The sequence below is a fragment of the Notolepis coatsorum genome (assembly GCF_963971535.1).
Source record: "Notolepis coatsorum genome assembly, chromosome: 8".
NCBI lineage: Eukaryota > Metazoa > Chordata > Actinopteri > Aulopiformes > Paralepididae > Notolepis > Notolepis coatsorum.
Window position 1 is genome coordinate 150,763,801 of NC_140172.1, and position 20,968 is coordinate 150,784,768.

At 47.3% G+C, this 20,968-nt stretch overlaps 1 protein-coding gene across 1 annotated transcript in view; it reads left to right on the top strand.

The window, feature by feature from the left end:
* Window positions 1–20,968, top strand: part of igsf9bb (immunoglobulin superfamily, member 9Bb) — a gene marked incomplete at both ends in the record, with an annotated part of 506,998 nt that overhangs the window by 154,843 nt on the left and 331,187 nt on the right.

The window sequence follows — 20,968 nt, forward strand, 5'->3', positions numbered from 1 at the left end:
ATACAGGTATACAGTGAAATGCGGGGGGTCTCGCCGGGCAACGATGTGCACTAATACAAGTATATAATATAATATAAGAGTCCAACCAATAGAGCGACATATGCAATAACAAGTAAACAAAGTAGGCATATCGGTATCTGTACATTCTTAAAGTGATCTTTGCAAATAATCGTTAGTTGCAGCCCTAGCTAGAATGAAACAGAGGGGTATAGAGACATGCTAGAATGAAACAGGGGTATATGGAGGTGTAGTCTGACGTCACTTTAGTTTCCCGCACGGTCCACCCGTATAGGGATTTATCATTGGGGAAATGTATTATTATTACACACACACACTCTGTAAAGTGTGTGTGTGCTCATGTTAAAGTGGCTGCTAGTGTGTGAGCGTGTACAGTGTGTGTGTTGTGTGTGTGCTCATGTGTGCTTGTGCGTGGAGAGTTCAGTGTTCAAGGCTCTGATGGCCTGTGGGAAGAAGCTGAGCCTAAGTCTCTCTGTCCTCGTTACTGGTGCTCGCAGAGGGTGATGAGAGAGGATGGGAGGCAGTGGCGGCCCGTGGGTGCTTCGCCACTAGGGGCGCTATACCAAACATTTTGCAAACATGTACAGTACCACGCAACAGACTCATGGCAAGACGTGAGCGATTCGACTCACGCTCACGGCAATGAATCGGCTTTTATGAACGAGTCGCTCAGCTGTTACTACAACAACACACAACCAGTCAAATAAAGTATAGTCTAGACTCTAATTCACAACTTGAAACACAATATATAAATAGAAAAGTTAGAAACAAAACTCGCCCCGTCTCCAAACACAGGCAGATCTCTCCCTCTCTCCTTCTCTCTCTCACACACAGCGCGACGTGGAATCGATTTGTTACACAATCAGACCTATTATATACCAAGAATAACTTCAGTATGAGTACAGGGCTGTACACATATTTTGCATATTGTTAAACGAGCCAAGGCTAGCTATTAAACTATCGATATGAATCGAAAATCTGTGACCCTGATGTAAACAAGACAAACGTCTTTCTCTGGTCTGCATCCCCTTAACAATTGTGTGTATTGAGCCGTACTGTATTGTACCCATTCTGCAATCTGTTAATAAAGTTCTCATTCATTCATTCATTCATTCAAACATAGACGATATTGAACAAGCCATAATCCCCGTATTTTCAATCCAAACGCGCGCGAGAGAGAGAGAGAGAGAGAGAGAGAGAGAGAGAGAGGAGAGAGAGAGAGAGACTCACTGTTTAGTTGACACGTCCAGGGCAGGAGGGCTTGCCTTGATAAAGTAGTGTATCACTGTTGATGTATTCCAGACCACTGTCCACTGTGTCCAGACTGCATCCGCCATATAGCTTGTTAGCCAAGTGTTAGCTTGTTAGCAGCACCACACAACAGTCACAAGTACTTCATTCCTTTGTCCATTTCCGCTCGAACAGACTGCAAACTACCTGGCGTTCTATCGCCATGCTCTAAGACAAACTCTAACCTTAACCAACTTTGAAAGAGTGCCTAAGCTTAACAGTCTAAAGAACTTGCAGTCACGGCACGCTCTAAGACAAACAACCTAGGACCAACCTAGGAACCAACCTAGGAAGCTAGAAGCTAGAATTGGAACATTAGAAATTGGATTCGGCCAATCAGAGATCGTCTCTGTGAAATTCTGCTACGGAAAAAAATACTGGCGTCGGCCAATCAGAGAGCGTCTCCGCGAAATGCGGCTACAGAAATTCTTGACGCTACTGGCTAGACCGCTTCAAATCGCGCCCGGATTCCAACATAATAGTCATATTTCAACGCACAACGCGTTATGCACTGATTGGCTGTGACGGATACAGCGATCAAACTGTGACGCGCACTCAGAGCGCTATCGCGTCTAGCCCGGGCCGAGAAATACGAAAAAATAAAAAGAATAAAAAAAACGTGATGTCACTTCCTGCTCAGGAAAACAAGTGTTTTTTTTATTTGAGATAATAACGTTATATTGTGCATTGGAAATACAAACATACTTAAAATGAGTAAATATTATTCATTTTAAACATGTTTATATTATTTATAGGGCTATAAAACAAAAAACTAAAAAGTTTTATTTTCTTCTTCTGTGATTTAACAGCAGGTGGGTCGGCGCCCTTGCGCCCCTAGTGGCAGAGCCGCCACTGGTGGGAGGGGAGATGAGGAGGGGAGAGGAGGGGAGAGGAGAGGAGAGGAGAGGAGAGGAGAGGAGAGGAGAGGAGAGGAGAGGAGAGGAGAGGAGGAGAGAAAAGAGGAGAGGAGAGGATGGGAGGGGATATGATGAGAGAGGGTGGCAGGGGAGATGAGGAGGGGAGAGGATGGGAGGAGAGGAGAGGGGGGAGAGGATGGGAGGGGAGATGAGGAAAGGAGAGGAGGGGAGGAGAGGAGAGGAGAGGCGGGAGAGGTGGGGAGAGGATGGGAGGGGAAATGAGGAGAGAAGAGGAGAGGGAGGAGGAGAGGTGAGAGGGTGAATGGATAAGACTGGATAGAAGAAACATCTGGCCTTGTTATATTACTAGTTATATTTTATTTATTTATTCCTGATTTTATTTGTACAGGGACAGTGCACAATTAATTACTTTTACATTACTGGCTAACATAAATATGTTAGACAAGAGGTTTTGTCCCTGGGCCAGGTGTTTAAACAGCCATTAAAAAAGACACAACAGCATGCAAACAATTAAGAGAAAGAAAACTATATAAAGCTGATTATAGACGAGCTATATCTCTTCTGCTAGAGGACATCTATACCAGGACGGTATCTCTACCTATCTATACCAGGACGGTATCTCTACCTATCTATACCAGGACGGTATCTCATCCTATCTATAACCAGGACGGTATCTAAACCTGTCTATACCAGGATGGTATCTCTACCTTATACCAGGCAATATGACAATTTTTTTTTTTTTTTTGTATTTTTTTTTTTTATAATTTTTTAAACAAACACATAAACAAACATGACAACACACGATAAGATATACAAGCATTAGTTGTCAGTGCACATCCAATGAAATCACATTTTAGTTAATTGTCTTATATAGGATATACCCCTAATACCTGTTATCTTAAAACCTACACACATATGCTCCAGCTCGAACCCCCCCCTCCCGGACCCCACCTTGGATAGTACCTCCATTATCCCTCGCACCTAACCAGACATATGACCATATTTATTGCATCCCTTTTTGACACAAAATACTGCTCCCTATTAGTTCATCAGGAGTTCATTCACACACTCACTCACTCTCCCAGACTGTACAGTATACAGCACACAAATCTCTCTCTCTCTCTCTCTCTCTCTCTCTCTCTCTCTCTCTCTCTCTCTCTCTCTCTCGCTCTCTCTCGCTCTCTCTCTCTTTCTCTCTCTCTCTCTCTCTCTCTCTCTCTCTCTCTCTCTCTCTCTCTCTCTCTCGCTCTCTCTCTCGCTCTCTTCCAGTCAGCCAGGAGAGTGTCGACAGGCATCATGGTTGAAAGCTGGACAAATATAGCCTGACGTATAAATAACCAGACCAGGAAATATTGCACACCCTCGCACACACACACAAATGATTGTGCCGCTACACACTGACTCATTGAGACAGCTACTAATGCGCCTGCTGTATTTACCTGGAGTGCTCCAGCGCTATGGTGTCAAACAAGAATTCAAACAAGTCAAACATTAAAGGTCACATATTATGAAAAACTCACTCCCTAACACACTGTGAAATAAGAGATGTTTCTGTGTCGTACGTCATTCGGGGATCAGAAGCCAACGCGCCGCCGTAGACTCACATGCGTGTGCATGTGAGCGACTAAACAGTTATTTAAAATGTGTTTCTGACAAACACAGTTTGATCTGAACTACGTGAGCCAGGCACGCAGAGCTGCAGCTCGCATGCATTTAAAGCTGCAGACACAGAAACAGCCTGTCGAATGAAACAGAGGGGTATAGAGACGTGCTAGAATGAAACAGAGGGTATAGAGATGTGTTAGAATGAAACAGAGGGGTGTAGAGATGTGTTAGAATGAAACAGAGGGGTGTAGAGATGTGTTAGAATGAAACAGAGGGTATAGAGACGTGCTAGTAAACAAGAATACCCTGAAAACTCTGGCAGGAGCACTCATTCAAGGGTACTACGACTATGCTTGCACCTCATGGTACCAAAGCACCTCAAAGGCGCTAAAAACAAAATTACAAACATCTCAAAACAAACTGGTCAGACTACTGCTTGACCTTACTCCTAGAACCCACCTCACCCCGGCCCACTTTGACAACCTAGGATGGCTTAGAGTAGACGACAGAGTACAGCAACTTGCAATGGGCCTGGTCTACAAGATACACTACACGACCAAGGTACCCATGTACATGTCAAAATACTTCCCAAAGGTCAGTGAATACCACGATCACAACACCAGAGGGAGCTCCACAAATCATGTTAAACCCAGATTCGGCTAAAACAAGGGACTAAACACGTTTCGCAATTATGCCACATCAATGTGGAACGCCCGACCCAAAGCTGTAAAGGAATGTGAATCACTACCCACTTTCAAAACCACCTACGGGAGACTGCAATTCGAAACTGGCCCCTGCAAATGTCCTAACCCAACCCCCTCCAATGTACAGTAAATGACCAAGTATGGCTTTGTCAATATTCCAATGTACAGTTTTGCTTGCACAGTTGTACAGTGTTCCCCACCCACCCCCTACCCAACCCCCCCCCCCCCCCCCCCCCACTTTTTATTTATTTATTATTATTATTATTTTATTTCATTGTGTTTTTAGCCCTAGTTGCACTTTTGTTGCAACCCCAGTTATCCCATTAGTTCCCCCAAACTTACTGTCGTCTGTTATGTTAAGCTAAGAAGTCTGCTAAGAGCCCGGAAAAGGAGCCGCGCCCACAGGAAGCAGAGATGGAGGGTGTGACAGAAATAATCGTTAGATTAGTCGACTAATCGGAAAAATTATCGACAGATTAGTCGACTACCAAAATAATCGTTAGTTGCAGCCCTAGCTAGAATGAAACAGAGGGGTATAGAGACATGCTAGAATGAAACAGGGGTATATGGAGGTGTAGTCTGACGTCACTTTAGTTTCCCGCACGGTCCACCCGTATAGGGATTTATCATTGGGGAAATGTATTATCGGCTATTGTAATAATTCTGCCTCATGAAAATTGGTAAGTTTTCCATTTTTGCACAAAATGAGTCCCCTTCTATCACTAACATTATTGTTTAAGCACTTTTGGTTGAAATAAAATGATACGTAATTATTTTACGATTAATTGCGAATGGTTTCATGTTGAGCTATAGATTGTGGATGAATACACGCAGAAAGGTACACCGTTCCAATGTTCATGCTTTATTTGTTTTAAACAAGACGATTTAGTAAATGTGTCAGAAATTCATTGCGATCGCAAGCGTGGTGGACCGGCCGGAAACACTGTGGCCACCATTTAAAATAAGCAAGTCTATAAAAATGGAACACATTAGAACCTTTAGAGTAAAAAACTCTACATTTAACTGGCGAGGGGGAGGGGATTATTGAACCATAGCCCGGGTTTGATAAAGCTGACGTTTTGAGCCCGCGTGCGTTTCCCTGAAAGGCCTTTGTTTAGCCTACATTGTCGCTCGCCATCTGTTATTATCCGGTTGCCAGATTGCCTGAAGCGAAACCATTAATCCCCCTCGATCAGTGTTTTATCTGTAAGAGTAAGAAGCAGCTTCCTCTGGCTGTGTACCCACTAAATCAACACCCCGGGTCTGTTATGATGGATTGTTGACTCCATTATGACCAGGGGAGGGAGGGCCTCTCTGTCGTCACGGCGACAGTTTTTTTTTTTTCAAACCCCTCACAGGAAGCCATGACCTGCATTTCCTTTACGATATATATACAACTTCATTAATCCCCCTCAGGGGCAATTTCCATTAGGGTTACTGTACAGTAAGTGCTCCGTCCGGAAACACGCGCAGGGCGGATGAAAATGACAAACAAAAAACACTTATAAATTAATAGAATAAAAGACAGATAAAAGGATAGGGCAGAATTCCAGAACTACTAGAAATGTATGACCACTAAGTGTCTCTGACTCTTACTACCAACCCTGCGTATAACGTAAGACGTATATCATGCCAGTTAGGGTACCTTGTGTATACTGCACCTTGTGTATACTGCACTTTACTTTACTCATAGTATATATTCAGATTATATTTATTTATTGTAACTTATAATATAACTGATAGGGCATACAGACCCCCATCTGCATCTTTTATTACACTGTTTACTTTATCATATTCTTATATTCAGAGTTAATTATATTATCTTATTACATGGCGTTTTTAACATTCGCCAAAATGCTTGATTGTGATTGGACAATAGCACTCGGTTGCCCCTAACAGCGGTCAATTATTTTCTCGATAATTCACCGCTGTCAGGGGCAACGCACAGTAATGACCGTTGTTAGGGGCAACAGAGCGCTATTGACCAATCACAATCAAGCATTTTGATCGCAGTCACGAAAGCTAAGCTTTACCATTATGCACAGCTGCACTACATCAGGTGCAATCAAGTCCACACACCTGCCGGTTGCATTTGATCTCGTCTTGTCGATGGTGTAAAATGAATTATATATTGTTAGTAAGGTAGCCCTGTAATAAGCGGGATAATGTATAGCTATACTCGGTCATTGTCGCAAAACAATTGACCTTCACTGCCTTTAGCTTCGGTGTTCCAGAACGCAGTGTCGGGCAATTATTGTGCGACAATGACCTCGTAGCTATACATTATCCCTTACATATTTTTTATATTCAGATCCAATTTTCTTGCCTACTACTATTTCTACTATTACCCTGCCCGTACCTGTACCTCCCCTACCCCATGCTGCCATGACACCTGAATTTCCCCCAACGGGATCAATAAAGGAATATCTTATCTTATAATATATAAAAGACATAAGATGTTGATTGAATGTATTATGAACTAGAAGGACACTCAGAGAGATGCCTACACCCACGCAGGCCCTGCCCATCTGGTTAACGTCAGCTATTAACATGTGTTATTATGATACTAGGGTTGTATTTCATTCCTGCCTCGGAGCGAGACACCTCGCTAGAATTCACCTGAAATTCTAAATTCAGTCTGACAGCTGTGCTCACTGCTCGCTCACTCACTGAACCAAAGACCAACGCTTTAAGGAGATCTTTTATTTTTAGATCATTGACTCTTTGGAATAACCTGCCTCAAAACCTCTGCTGCATTTACAGTAGATTCACTGTAGGGCCTGGAGGGGCGGTCAGGTGGCGTAGCGGAGATTGCGTTCGTCACCAACGCCGAAGATGCTGGATTCGCGTGTTCGGATCCAGCTCCCGGCGTTGTCACCAGCTTGGCTGGCCGTTCACACTAATACAATTAGCAGTATTGGCGGGTGGGTCCTGGGCGTTGTGGACAACAGGCCCCTACAGTTCGGTCGGGGCGCCTGCTCAGCGAGGGTAGGATCTGGAGAGAGGTAGTGCGGCCTCCCACACGCTACACTCTCCCAGTGAGAATCTGCGCGGCCAGGTTGGCTGCCGGCTGGCTGCACATGCGTCGGAGGAAAGCATGTGACAGTCTCCGGCCTCTCGGACCAACAGTAGGGGAAAGTGCGCAACAACCAGGAAGGGTGGGATGGGAGAAAAATCAGAAAAAGAAGGAGGGGGAAAAAGATAATAAAAAAAAATAAAAAAATAAAACTCTAGGGCCTGGTGGTTCTTGCCCGGATGCTGCGCAGCCTCCTGCCTGATGGGAGGGGGGTAAATGTGCCTTCTGTCCCTTGTGTCTCTTTGGCCACCTTTAACCCTTTCACTGCCGCACTACCAAAACGGTTAACCCTTTCACTGCGACAATACACAGAAGGTTACCCCTTTCACTGCCACACGACAGCCGGTTAACCCACCGTCGGTTGTGTGATAGTAAAGGGTTAACCTTCTGTCGTGTGGCAGTGAAAGGGTTAATTAAACACAATGTTGCCTGGCAACACAATCCTGTTGCAACTAAGATTTGCTGAAATAAATAGTCGACTTCATATATTAATATATATAGTAGTTGATTTCTCTACTTTTAATAACGTGGGCATTTCTTGATTAGAACCAGATGAAGGAGGACAATAAGCCTATAAGGTCACATTTCATTTCCTTTCAAACCTTTATTTAAACTCAAAAGGCAACCGAGGTTTCCCTCATTTACAGTCACGTCGAGTGTACATACAGAGTTAAGTAAAACATACATAGTTAAGGGGGGAAAAAGTCATACAGTATAAAATCACACAGAAGATAAAATCATAACAATAAGAGAAGTAAGGATAACAATCAATTAAAACACGCAAAACTTGATTGACAAAAGGTTGGAGATCAAGGTTTTAAACTCTGTAACGGAGGGGAGCACTCAATCTTTAAGGACTGGAGCTCATTCCATGAGTTAGTGGGCATCGTAGCAAAATGCATACAGCGGACATTAATAAATACTTAACCTACAAACGTGAAACTGTTCTGACAGCACAATATTGATGTAACCCAGAGATTCGCTGGGATCCGGTCTCTCTTTCGGGCCACAGTGTGTGGGACATCAGAGCCCCTTGCTCAGCAGCTGATACGATACACTCAGACACTCCGTCCAGAGAGAGGGAGGGAGACGGCAGTTATTTGTGGAGTAACGGCTCTGAGCTGCAACCCGTGTCCTATCGCCCTCTTGCATTCACAAAGGTGTAACTTTATACTGTGTCTATTCAATGGACAATGATGGACATTAATTTAAATAAAATACTGATTTGAATTGAGGTCCTTGGCCTGCTGTCAGCCGATGTTCCAAGATTCATCCACATCGGAACACATCAGAAGTGTAGATGTTGTGAAGGATCAGATTAAACCGAATATATATATTTATTTATATATATATTTAAATAGTATTTGTATATCGTTTGATATCCCCTGTATATTCCTTGTACGATATGCACTGAATATCCCTTTAGTCTACTAAACAGCCCATAATAGTTTCATTCTACCATTGGACGAGAACCTGGCGCCATCAGCCATACCCCTAGGTTCAAGTTCAATCGTGCCGCCCAACATGTCGTGGCAAGCCCCGGTTCCACGTAGGAATACGTCTGGCGAAATACGAATGGTACTATTTGTTCATAGCGCATATATATATGGCGCAAGTAAAGTAGAACTTTCCTTTTAGTCCAGTTCTTTACCCTCCAACAGAGTAACAGACGCGAAGCCTCACCCACGACGCACGTGTGGTGTAGTAAGGCCTACTTGGCCTCAGAATAGGCATTGAGATATCGTGTGGATTAATAGTTGAATAGTCATAGTTTGGCACTATACCGTCGAGTTGGACGTATTCTATTAAGCTAATAATAGTCTATTTATGTATGGTGCATCGTTCGGTTAGAGTTATAAAGTTATCAGTACCCCCATCGTTCCTGACGTTATCTGGACGCTTAACCAGGCTGGGCAGACCACTAGTGGTGCTTGCATCCGAGGAGCTCCGGGCCAGGGCGACTGGACCTGTATATTGGATTACTCTACCCGGACGACGGCGAGCCTTCCACGGCTTGGATTATGCTTTGGGTGCTTTGATTATTCCATGGATAACGGCCAACACTGCGGAGTGTTGGAACTACCCCCCGGAGAGGACTCCAGGTGAGACGGCGCTCTACCCCAGTGAGGTCGCCTCACGTCTCTCCGTTGTGGACCGGCAGCTACCGTCCACCAGAGGGTCCAGCTGTATTCGTCTGCGGACCGAGGTTCTGTGGGCACCGTGTTCAAGACTTTGAATTCTCCCAAGAAATCGTCGGCCAGATGGGATACCGCCAGCGGCTTCTCTAACCCCCCCCTCCTACTGTCTTACAACCAGCGGGACCCCCCCCCCCCCTTTAGTGTATCCAGCTATAATCATTTAAGTACCATCGCTATAGTTTCCTAAAGATCCAGGTTGTATACTTACTCCCTGCGTAACCAGAGATTGGACATTCAATGTTGATTTACCTACGAATACTCATTTGCCATACAAGTGCATTTCAAATCATAAGTGTAAACAAGTGAACGTTGTATATACCTTTTGCTATATTAAATATTCGATTTGTACATTTGTGTGGACTTCGTTTCATCAGGTGGGAAAGTGTTCATCATATTTATATCATGTACTGGATGGCCAGAAGTTAAAGTACAAGAGGTAGTGGTATTAAATACCATATCTAACAATACAGTCAGGGAATTGTACCCCTCAGTTACAATTGGTCCTTCGAGCCGGAGGGTAACTAGTGTAATATTAATATAGTGTTATTAATATTGAAATGGCCTATGATGAACACTCCACGAAACGGTCCTCCTAACCTAGAACGCCCGCGGCGCAGACGACAGCCACCTCAGTACTTAGAGGATTACACTGTCAGTCAACTACCTAGCCTTCGACAAACGGTAAACGCGGTAAAAGTAGAAAGTAAAATTATGTCTGACCTTAACGACCAGGTTTCCCCGACCACAGAGGCCCTAGTAGGTCCTAATGTAACTGACCAAGCTCACGGTGGGGACCAGGAGGGAGCTGACATGCCTTTACCCCCCGCCACTACCGAAGAAGTAGTCCCCGACCAGCCCCGGGAGGAAGACAGCCCTACAGAGAGAGAACTCTGCACGGAAGAAGAGGAGGAGAGCGCAGAGGAAATAGAGCTCCAGGACTCCCCAACGAGTACCCCCAGGAGCGGCTCACGCAGGAGCGGCTCACCTCCACAACCGCCTTCCCCCAGCGAAGCGGAGAGGATGCTACAACAGGCGTTCCTCGTCAGCATGACAGCCTCTACCGAACGCGATCGACTTCAGGGTGAACGCGATCGTCTCCAAGCACAGGCGCTTAGCGAGCGCGAACAACTCCAAGCGCAACAACGGAGCGAAGAAGAGCGCACACGCCTGGAGATGAGACGCCTTCAGACGGAAGAGAATATGGCAAGAGACCGGGCCGACGCCCAGCGCGCCGCTGCCGGTGCCCAAAGAGAAGCAGATCTCACCAAGCGCGAAGTCGAGCGCGACAAGTTACAAGCGCAGCTAATGGAGCATCTGATCCGCAAGGCAACACCCTCTCCCTCCGCCAGGGGTTCAAGGAACTCGTCGAGACAACAGTCAAGGGCAGCGTCTCCTCAACGAGCAAGCGACCCTGAACTTGACCAACAGACCGAGCCTATACCCCCCGCAGACCCCCTTCCCAGACCGGTCCAAGCGAGACCCAGCTACAAGGAAGGAGCGGCATACACTGCGGAGAAGCTAAATAAACGATTACAGGATCTGGAAGACCTGATAGAGGAAGAAGAGGGAGAGGAGGAGAACCAAGCCCGACGACAGCACAGTACTCCACCGGACCAGGAGGTCCAATACAGCCCAGGCTATACCCCCGCGGCGCTGCGCTACAGACCCCCGACTCTATTCACGGGTGAGCACGACGCACGACCAGCCCCGAGGAATAGCACCTGGACCAGCGGGCCATGGTACCCTGTCAGTACCAGCCCACAGCGAGGCGCAAGAGGGGACTCGCCTAGGAGGTCTCTCCCCCAACGCTCGCCGATGTATCAGCCATCCACGGCGTCATACATTGCCACGCCGTCATTTCCAGACTTCGCCTATGAGAGTCGAGCACAGTACACGGAGCTCCGGATGTGCTTAGAGACAATGATGGTGGATGTCGCTGATGAACGCCACAAGTATGCAATATTACTGAAGCACCTGAAAGTACCGCGAGCGCACAATATAGCGCTAGCCTATGCCACCTCTTCGACACCATACACAGCGGCCCTAGCGGCGCTGGACCAGAGGTATGGACGTATATGGGATTACGTAATCCAAGAGATAAGGCATATTGATCGCCTACCCCCAGCCACAGACAATCGCTCATTAGACGACCTGTCAATCAAAGTGCAGTCCCTGGTAGGGATGCTGGGAGCGCAACGGGAAAAGGGCATGCATGAGCTATACGCCAACTCTAACGTCGAGAGGATTTTGGAGAAGCTGCCACCCGCAAGACAAGAGCGTTTTAGGCGGCAGAGAGACTACCGGGATCCCAACGGCCCCGAACCATCCCTCCTTGATCTAGCCGACTTCCTGGCGAGAGAAGTCAGCAGCTTACGACTGGATACGTTCGGGCGGAGCACGCCAAGCTCCAGAGAGGGACCCAGGAGAATAAATGATGGAAGAAGATCGGTGACTGTCATGCACCAATCAGAGTCAGTACCGAGCAGTAAGAGCCACAGTACCCCCTCGAGAAAAGAGAAGTGGAAGATGGTTTGCCCCTACTGTGAGAAAGAACACTGGCTGTCACAATGTGACCTATTCACAAAGATGAATGCAGAAGAAGTGAGTCAATGGATAAAGTCCAACAGGCGCTGTTACCGATGTGCGCGACCACACATGGCAGCCGAATGCCGCCTAAAGAAAAGGTGCAGTCGGTGCGACGGAGCCCATCTAGATATACTACACGAAAGTAACAGAAGACGGCCTCCACCTGCACCACCGAGCGGCACCAAGGCAAGTGTCATGTACATTGACCCCGCCAGCAGCAGCGGCGCCCAAGTGCTCTTAAAGGTAGTCCGTGTGACATTGAGCTACCAAGATAAAGTCATGGACACTTACGCCGTCCTTGATGACGGGTCAGAGAAGACCCTTCTGCTCGCGTCCGCTGCGGCCCAGCTGGGACTGCGGGGGAGCAAGAACGAAATGACGATTCGGACAATAAGAAGAGATTTAAAGACGTTAAAGGGCGAGAATGTCTCCTTCACTATCGCAGCAAACGGGCAGCCAGAGCGACGGCATAAGATTACAAATGCTTTCACCAGCCAAGAAATAGGACTATCGCAGTACACCTACCCTATCGCCAAGTTGATGGATAAATATGTGCACCTGCGACAACTACCTATCCCGCTCATAGACGGCGCTACCCCGACCCTGCTGATAGGCTCCGACCATGCAGAACTCATAGTCCCGATTGACCGGGTCCATACAGGACCCCGAGGCTGTCCTGCAGCAGTCAAGACCCGCCTAGGGTGGACCCTACAAGGCCCCCTCGCTAAATCTCTCAACCGAACAGCAGCCACTAGCTGCCTCCACTCCAGAACGACAGAAGAAGACACCACTCTCCTGCAGCATGTCGAGAGGCTATGGACACTAGAGACAATGCCCTTTAAGAACGGAAAGAAAGATATTCGTTCTAAAGAAGACATTTACGCCATCAACCTACTCGAGCAAGGGACAAAGAGAGTCACAGTCGGCGGAGTGATGAGATACGCAACTCCACTCCTGAGGCGAGAGGGAATGCCCACCTTTCACGCAAAGAAAGACGCCACGGAGCGCTATCTATTGAACACAGAGCGGCGCCTAGCCAAAGACCCCGCTCAAGAGCGTGTGTACCGCGCTGAGATTGAGAAGCTAATCACAGCGGGACACGTAACAAAGATTGACATTAAAGAGGCCGATCAGACGACCGAATCATGGTACGTGCCGCATCACAAGGTCCATCACAACGGCAAGGATCGCATTGTGTTTAACTGCAGCTACCAGATCGGATCCCAAAATCTGAATAAAGAGCTCTTGCCCGGCCCCACACTCGGCCCCTCCCTACTAGGCGTGCTACTGCGCTTCCGCCAGGACAAGGTGGCTATCAGCGGGGATATCAAAGGGATGTTCTTGCAGGTGAGACTAGTAGAGGAGGACAAGCCCCTGCTGCGGTTCCTATGGAGAGAGAGGATCGGAGATGAGAACCCAGCCATCTACCAGTGGGAAGTACTCCCCTTCGGAACCACATGCAGCCCGTGCTGTGCTACATTTGCACTACAGAAACACGTCGCAGAGGACCCAACAGCAGATGAAGAGGTCCAACACAGTGTGAAGAACAGTTTCTACGTGGACAACTGTTTACAAAGCGTTTCGACTCAAGAAGAAGCCGAGGCTCTCCTAATCAAGCTACGCGCCTCCCTGATCAAAGGCGGCTTTGATCTCAGGCAGTGGGCCAGCAGTGACCCGCACGTATTGCGCAGCCTCTCCCCCGCGGACAAGGCTGCCAGCAGCGAGACCTGGATGGCGACCATCCCAGGAGAAGCCTAAGAAATGACACTAGGACTAGTCTGGCGCTTCAAAACAGACTCGCTCCACTATAGACACAAACCCTTGGCTCCAGAGCAGGGAAGGTCGACGGCGATACCGACCACCAGACGGAGTGTGTACAGAACACTCGCCAGACAATATGACCCGTTGGGATGTATTCTACCTTACACCACCAGGGCAAAGATGATTGTACGAGCACTATGGGACAAGGACCAGGGCTGGGACGACCCAATACCTGCACACCTTGCCTCAACATGGAGAGAGTGGGAGACGGAACTCCGCTCACTCCCAGGCGTCAATATACGCCGCAGCTACTTCCCATCCACAGTGAGGCCAGAGACATGCGAGATTGATCTACACGTCTTCAGCGACGCCTCCGAAGTAGCCTATGGATCGGTGGCCTACTTGCGCGCCCAAGAGAAGGAAGGAAAGATACACACTGCTTTCATCCTGTCCCGCTCAAGAATAGCCCCACGTAAGCAACAATCTATCCCACGTCTAGAGCTCTGCGCAGCCCTAGCAGGAGCGCATCTAGCCACGTTAATCCAACGTGAACTCACCATTCCGGTGCACAGAACAATCTTGTGGTCAGATTCCACGACAGTACTCACATGGATCAAGTCTGATTCATGCAGATACAAAGTCTTCGTGGGAGTCAGAGTCACCGAGATTCAAGAGTTAACAGAAGCAGCGAGCTGGCGGTATGTGGACACCAAACACAACCCAGCTGACGTCATCACCCGGGGAATGTCTCTGGATGACCTTACCCGTCGCAACATCTACAGTGACGGACCAGAATTCCTCAAGCTCCCGGAAGGAGAGTGGCCTACGCCCACCCCACGAGAAGCAAGTGACGAAGAGGCTGAGAACAAGAAACCTATGTTCTGTGGACTGAGCACAGTCGCCTCCACAGACCCCAACATAGATGACTGCATTACCCTAGAGAGTGCGCAGCAGAGGACATTCCTGTGGCACCACCCAGAGATTCAGTCCACCACTGACATGTCAGCAGCTGACTACGAAGAAGCAGAACTTCTTCTACTACAACAAGCCCAGAGAGACTCGTTCCCCGATGAGCTAGACTGTCTACAGGGAGGAAACCCCGTCCCATCAGACAGCAGACTGCTCCACCTGGCACCCGAGAGTGATGCCCATAATCTCATCAGAGTGGGTGGTCGCCTGCGGAGAGCCCCCGATCTACCAGATGACATTAAGTACCCGATCGTCTTGAACAGCCGACACAAGGTCACAGAGCTGATCATAAAGAAATACGACGAGGATGTACACCACGCAGGAGCAGAGAGAGTCTTCGCGGAGATCAGACGTCGTTATTGGATACTGCAAGGGAGAGAAGCAGTGCGGCGCTTCCAGCGAACCTGTCTAGACTGCCGTAAGTGGCGCGCGCAGCCCAGCATACCACGGATGGCTGACATACCTCCCTGTCGCCTCCGACTCGGCGACAAGCCATTCCACTCCACAGGCATGGACTGCTTTGGCCCGTTGTATATAAAGAGAGGAAGAGGAACCGAGAAGCGGTGGGGTATTGTATTCAAATGCATGACCACCAGAGCGATACATATCGAGCTCCTTCCGACCATGAGCACAGACTCATTCCTTATGGCCTTCCGAAGATTCACATCACGGAAAGGAAAACCGTCTACATTGTTGTCTGATCACGGGACAAACTTCAAAGGCGGAGAAAGAGAGCTGAGAGAGAGCTTCCAAGCTATGGGCCCAGAACTTAAGACCCACCTCGCTCCATCCCAGATTGACTTCCAGTTTAATCCCCCGAACGCACCCCACTTCGGTGGAACCTGGGAACGAGAAGTACGTTCTATAAAGACAGCCCTGTACGCCGTGCTTGGGGCCCAGACTGTGGCGGAGGAAGTCCTAATGACAGTCCTCACGGAGATCGAGGGAGTATTGAACTCAAAGCCCCTCGGTTACGTCTCCAGTGATGTAGCAGATGTCGACCCAGTCACCCCCAACACACTCTTAATGGGGCGGCTGGACCCCGCGCTACCCCAGACAATGTACAGGCCTGAAGAAGCGAACGGCCGAAGAATGTGGAGGTACAGTCAAGTACTAGCTGACAAGTTTTGGAGCAGCTTCCTACTCCACTACCTACCGTCTCTACAGACCCGCCAGAAGTGGGTAAAAGAGAGAGACAATTTGACAGAAGGAACAGTCGTCATGATTATCGACCAGTCACTACCCAGAGCTATGTGGCCGGCTGGCCGCGTAAGCAAAGTGATCACCGGTGCCGATGGCAAGGTCCGAGCAGCTGAAGTACTCGTCCAAGGGCGCACTTACACACGACCCGTGGCGAGGCTAATAGAACTGCCCCGACTCCCAGACACTATCGATGATGACCATGACCCCATGACTTTGTGAGTTGACTGACCCTTACAGCGGACCTTGAGTGGTAGACAGCGCGGTTAATCTGTCTCTGCTTAGCTAATTAGGTGGGACTAATTAGGGGGCGGCTGTTGTGAAGGATCAGATTAAACCGAATATATATATTTATTTATATATATATTTAAATAGTATTTGTATATCGTTTGATATCCCCTGTATATTCCTTGTACGATATGCACTGAATATCCCTTTAGTCTACTAAACAGCCCATAATAGTTTCATTCTACCATTGGACGAGAACCTGGCGCCATCAGCCATACCCCTAGGTTCAAGTTCAATCGTGCCGCCCAACATGTCGTGGCAAGCCCCGGTTCCGCGTAGGAATACGTCTGGCGAAATACGAATGGTACTATTTGTTCATAGCGCATATATATATGGCGCAAGTAAAGTAGAACTTTCCTTTTAGTCCAGTTCTTTACCCTCCAACAGAGTAACAGACGCGAAGCCTCACCCACGACGCACGTGTGGTGTAGTAAGGCCTACTTGGCCTCAGAATAGGCATTGAGATATCGTGTGGATTAATAGTTGAATAGTCATAGTTTGGCACTATACCGTCGAGTTGGACGTATTCTATTAAGCTAATAATAGTCTATTTATGTATGGTGCATCGTTCGGTTAGAGTTATAAAGTTATCAGTATTCCTGACGTTATCTGGACGCTTAACCAGGCTGGGCAGACCACTAGTGGTGCTTGCATCCGAGGAGCTCCGGGCCAGGGCGACTGGACCTGTATATTGGATTACTCTACCCGGACGACGGCGAGCCTTCCACGGCTTGGATTATGCTTTGGGTGCTTTGATTATTCCATGGATAACGGCCAACACTGCGGAGTGTTGGAACTACCCCCCGGAGAGGACTCCAGGTGAGACGGCGCTCTACCCCAGTGAGGTCGCCTCACGTCTCTCCGTTGTGGACCGGCAGCTACCGTCCACCAGAGGGTCCAGCTGTATTCGTCTGCGGACCGAGGTTCTGTGGGCACCGTGTTCAAGACTTTGAATTCTCCCAAGAAATCGTCGGCCAGATGGGATACCGCCAGCGGCTTCTCTAACCCCCCCCTCCTACTGTCTTACAACCAGCGGGACCCCCCCCCCCCCCCTTTAGTGTATCCAGCTATAATCATTTAAGTACCATCGCTATAGTTTCCTAAAGATCCAGGTTGTATACTTACTCCCTGCGTAACCAGAGATTGGACATTCAATGTTGATTTACCTACGAATACTCATTTGCCATACAAGTGCATTTCAAATCATAAGTGTAAACAAGTGAACGTTGTATATACCTTTTGCTATATTAAATATTCGATTTGTACATTTGTGTGGACTTCGTTTCATCAGGTGGGAAAGTGTTCATCATATTTATATCATGTACTGGATGGCCAGAAGTTAAAGTACAAGAGGTAGTGGTATTAAATACCATATCTAACAATACAGTCAGGGAATTGTACCCCTCAGTTACAGTAGAGGTTATGGCTGGTGCAGATAGACAGACAGACAGGCAAGCAGGCAGGCAGGTAGGCAGGCAGGCAGGCAGGCAGGCAGGCAGGCAGGCAGGCAGGCAGGCAGGCAGGCAGGCAGGCAGGCAGGCAGGCAGGCAGGCAGACAGACAGATAGGCAGGCAGGCAGACAGATAGACAGATAGGCAGGCAGGCAGGCAGGCAGGCAGGCAGGCAGGCAGGCAGGCAGGCAGGCAGGCAGGTAGGCAGGCAGGCAGGCAAGACAGGCAGACAGACAGGCAGGCAGATAGACAGGCAGACAGACAGACAGACAGATAGACAGACAGGCAGGCAGGCAGGCAGGCAGGCAGGCAGGCAGGCAGGCAGAACCACTAGAGTGATAATATCCCCTCCAGGCTTTGTATTGAATGGGTGTAATTAGTGTCTCGTGCATCTGCAAAATACTGTCTTACATGGTCTGCCTACATATTTACTGTACATATAATCTTATACTGCACATACAATGTCATACTGTACATATAATGGTATACTGTATAATGTCATACTGTACATATGATGTTATACTGTACATGCAATGGCATACTGTACATACAATGTCATACTGTACATATAATGTCATACTGTATAATGTCATAATGTACATATAATGCCATACTGTACATATAATGTCATACTGTATAATGTCATACTGTACATATAATGTCATACTGTACATATAATGTCATACAGTACATGCAATGCCATACTGTACATATAATGTCATACTGTACATCACATTTCATACTGTACATAAAATGCTATACGGTACATATAATGTCATACTGTACATAACATTTCATACTGTACATACAATGCTATATGGTACATATAATGTCATAATGTACATATAATGTCATAAACAGGTGGTACAATTCATTCATCACCTCTGGGTCATCTGGATACTGGCTCTTTTCGTGGCAGTGCCTACTTTCGGGTTAAACACAGACACCGTTCCTATTGACTGCCATTGTATGTTTTAGAAACGTTTGTTTTGGTAGCAAGTCAAGTACAGTACTTTCCAACCCTGGCCTCCACTGAGCGTTCACACCATTGTGACACGTTACGTTTGATCCGTTTTCAGGCCTATGGCCTAGGTCAGCTGCAGTCAGCACACTCTCCAAGTGACCTAAAACTAAGACTGGTCTGAGTTTGGCAAATGAATTACCACTCATCCATGTCAGGAGGGGAATGAAGCAACCAGCCCCAATCAAACAAGCCACCGCCTTTTACGATACCATTCAGTCTGAAATCGATAGACATTTCCCTATGAAGACAGTGAAAATCTATCCTTCGGAAAAACCACGGATCACCCCTAAGAACAAGCACCTGATCCACCAGAGTCACAAGCCTTCAGGTCTGGAAAAGCATGTGCCCTAGCAAGACTCTACAGAAAATAAGGTCCAAAAGGAAATATATATCCAGCAAAAAAAAACGAAAGTAGAAGGTATGGAAAAAGCTAATTCTAGAGCTTAGAACAACAGAGTTAAATCTGTTAGTTAAATAAATTAGATTAGATACAAATATATTGTCATTATACGTTTGGCAAATAAAATAAGTTATTATTAGAGTGCAAATGTAACAGTATAGTGTTGCTATGTAACCGGACAGGTATCTCCTACTGTACGCTTTGAGACTGGGACTGGCGTTCTAAGACCCTGACCACGGAGAAAATTAACCGGGAGCGCTATTGCCCGCATGAGCAGTTGATTAATTGAAAACATCTTTAAAACTCATATTTCACCTCCACATACAGTCCAAAACTCAATATTTCCCACACTGCTGATTTATTGCAGAGAGGGGAGTAAATATCCTCATTGTCTTTTCCTTGGCTGCTTGCCATTATCTGCCTGGTGCCGCTAGCTAGTAGCTACTAATGTTTGAACGTCTAGGAAGGAGCTAGTTGCCACTAACTAGTAGCTACCACTGTTTGAACGTCTAGGAAGGAGCTAGTTGCCACTAACTAGTAGCTACCACTGTTTGAACGTCTTGGAAGGAGGTGCCGCTAGCTAGTAGCTACTAATGTTTGAACGTCTAGGAAGGAGCTAGTTGCCACTAACTAGTAGCTACCACTGTTTGAAGATCTAGGAAGGAGCTAGGTGCCACTAACTAGTAGCTACCACTGTTTGAACGTCTTGGAAGGTGGTGCCACTAACTAGTAGCTAGCGCTGTTTTAACGTCTTGGAAGGTGGTGCCACTAACTAGTAGCTAGCGCTGTTTTAACGTCTAGGAAGGAGGTGCCACTAACTAGTAGCTAGCACTGTTTGAACGTCTAGGAAGGAGGTGCGCTTGGACTGAAATGGTAACACAGACATGCCATGCCATAAAGGTGTATCTTGAAGACAATGATCAATGTTTTCACATTATGTTACTTGAAATATAGATTATTTTGGATTGTTGACTATAAAATCGATACATCAATCCAGATCGATGTGTTGTTACACCCCTACTTTTTTCTTTTCCATGTTCTCTTTCAGAATGCTGGCTTAGAATTCAAGAGCTCCTCAGGTTTCAATGACCATTAGCCGTTGTTACATACGTTCTATCTCACGCATGACATGGTAGACCTGAAAGAGATATATTATATTATTAATAGTTATTATTATCTCTGTTCTTATCTCTACTTCATCTCAATGCTTTCCTCATCTCATCCTGTCCTCACCTCTCGCTTCTGTCTCCCTCATCTCCTCCTGTCCTCATCTCTCTCTTCTGTCTCCCTCACCTCCTCCTGTCCTCATCTCTCTCTTCTTTCTCCCTCACCTCCTCCTGTCCTCATCTCTCTCTTCTGTCTCCCTCGCCTCCTCCTGTCCTCATCTCTCTCTTCTGTCTCCCTCACCTCCTCCCGTCCTCATCCCTCTCTTCTGTCTCCCTCATCTCCTCCTGTCCTCACCTCTCTCTTCTGTCTCCCTCACCTCCTCCTGTCCTCACCTCTCTCTTCTGTCTCCCTCA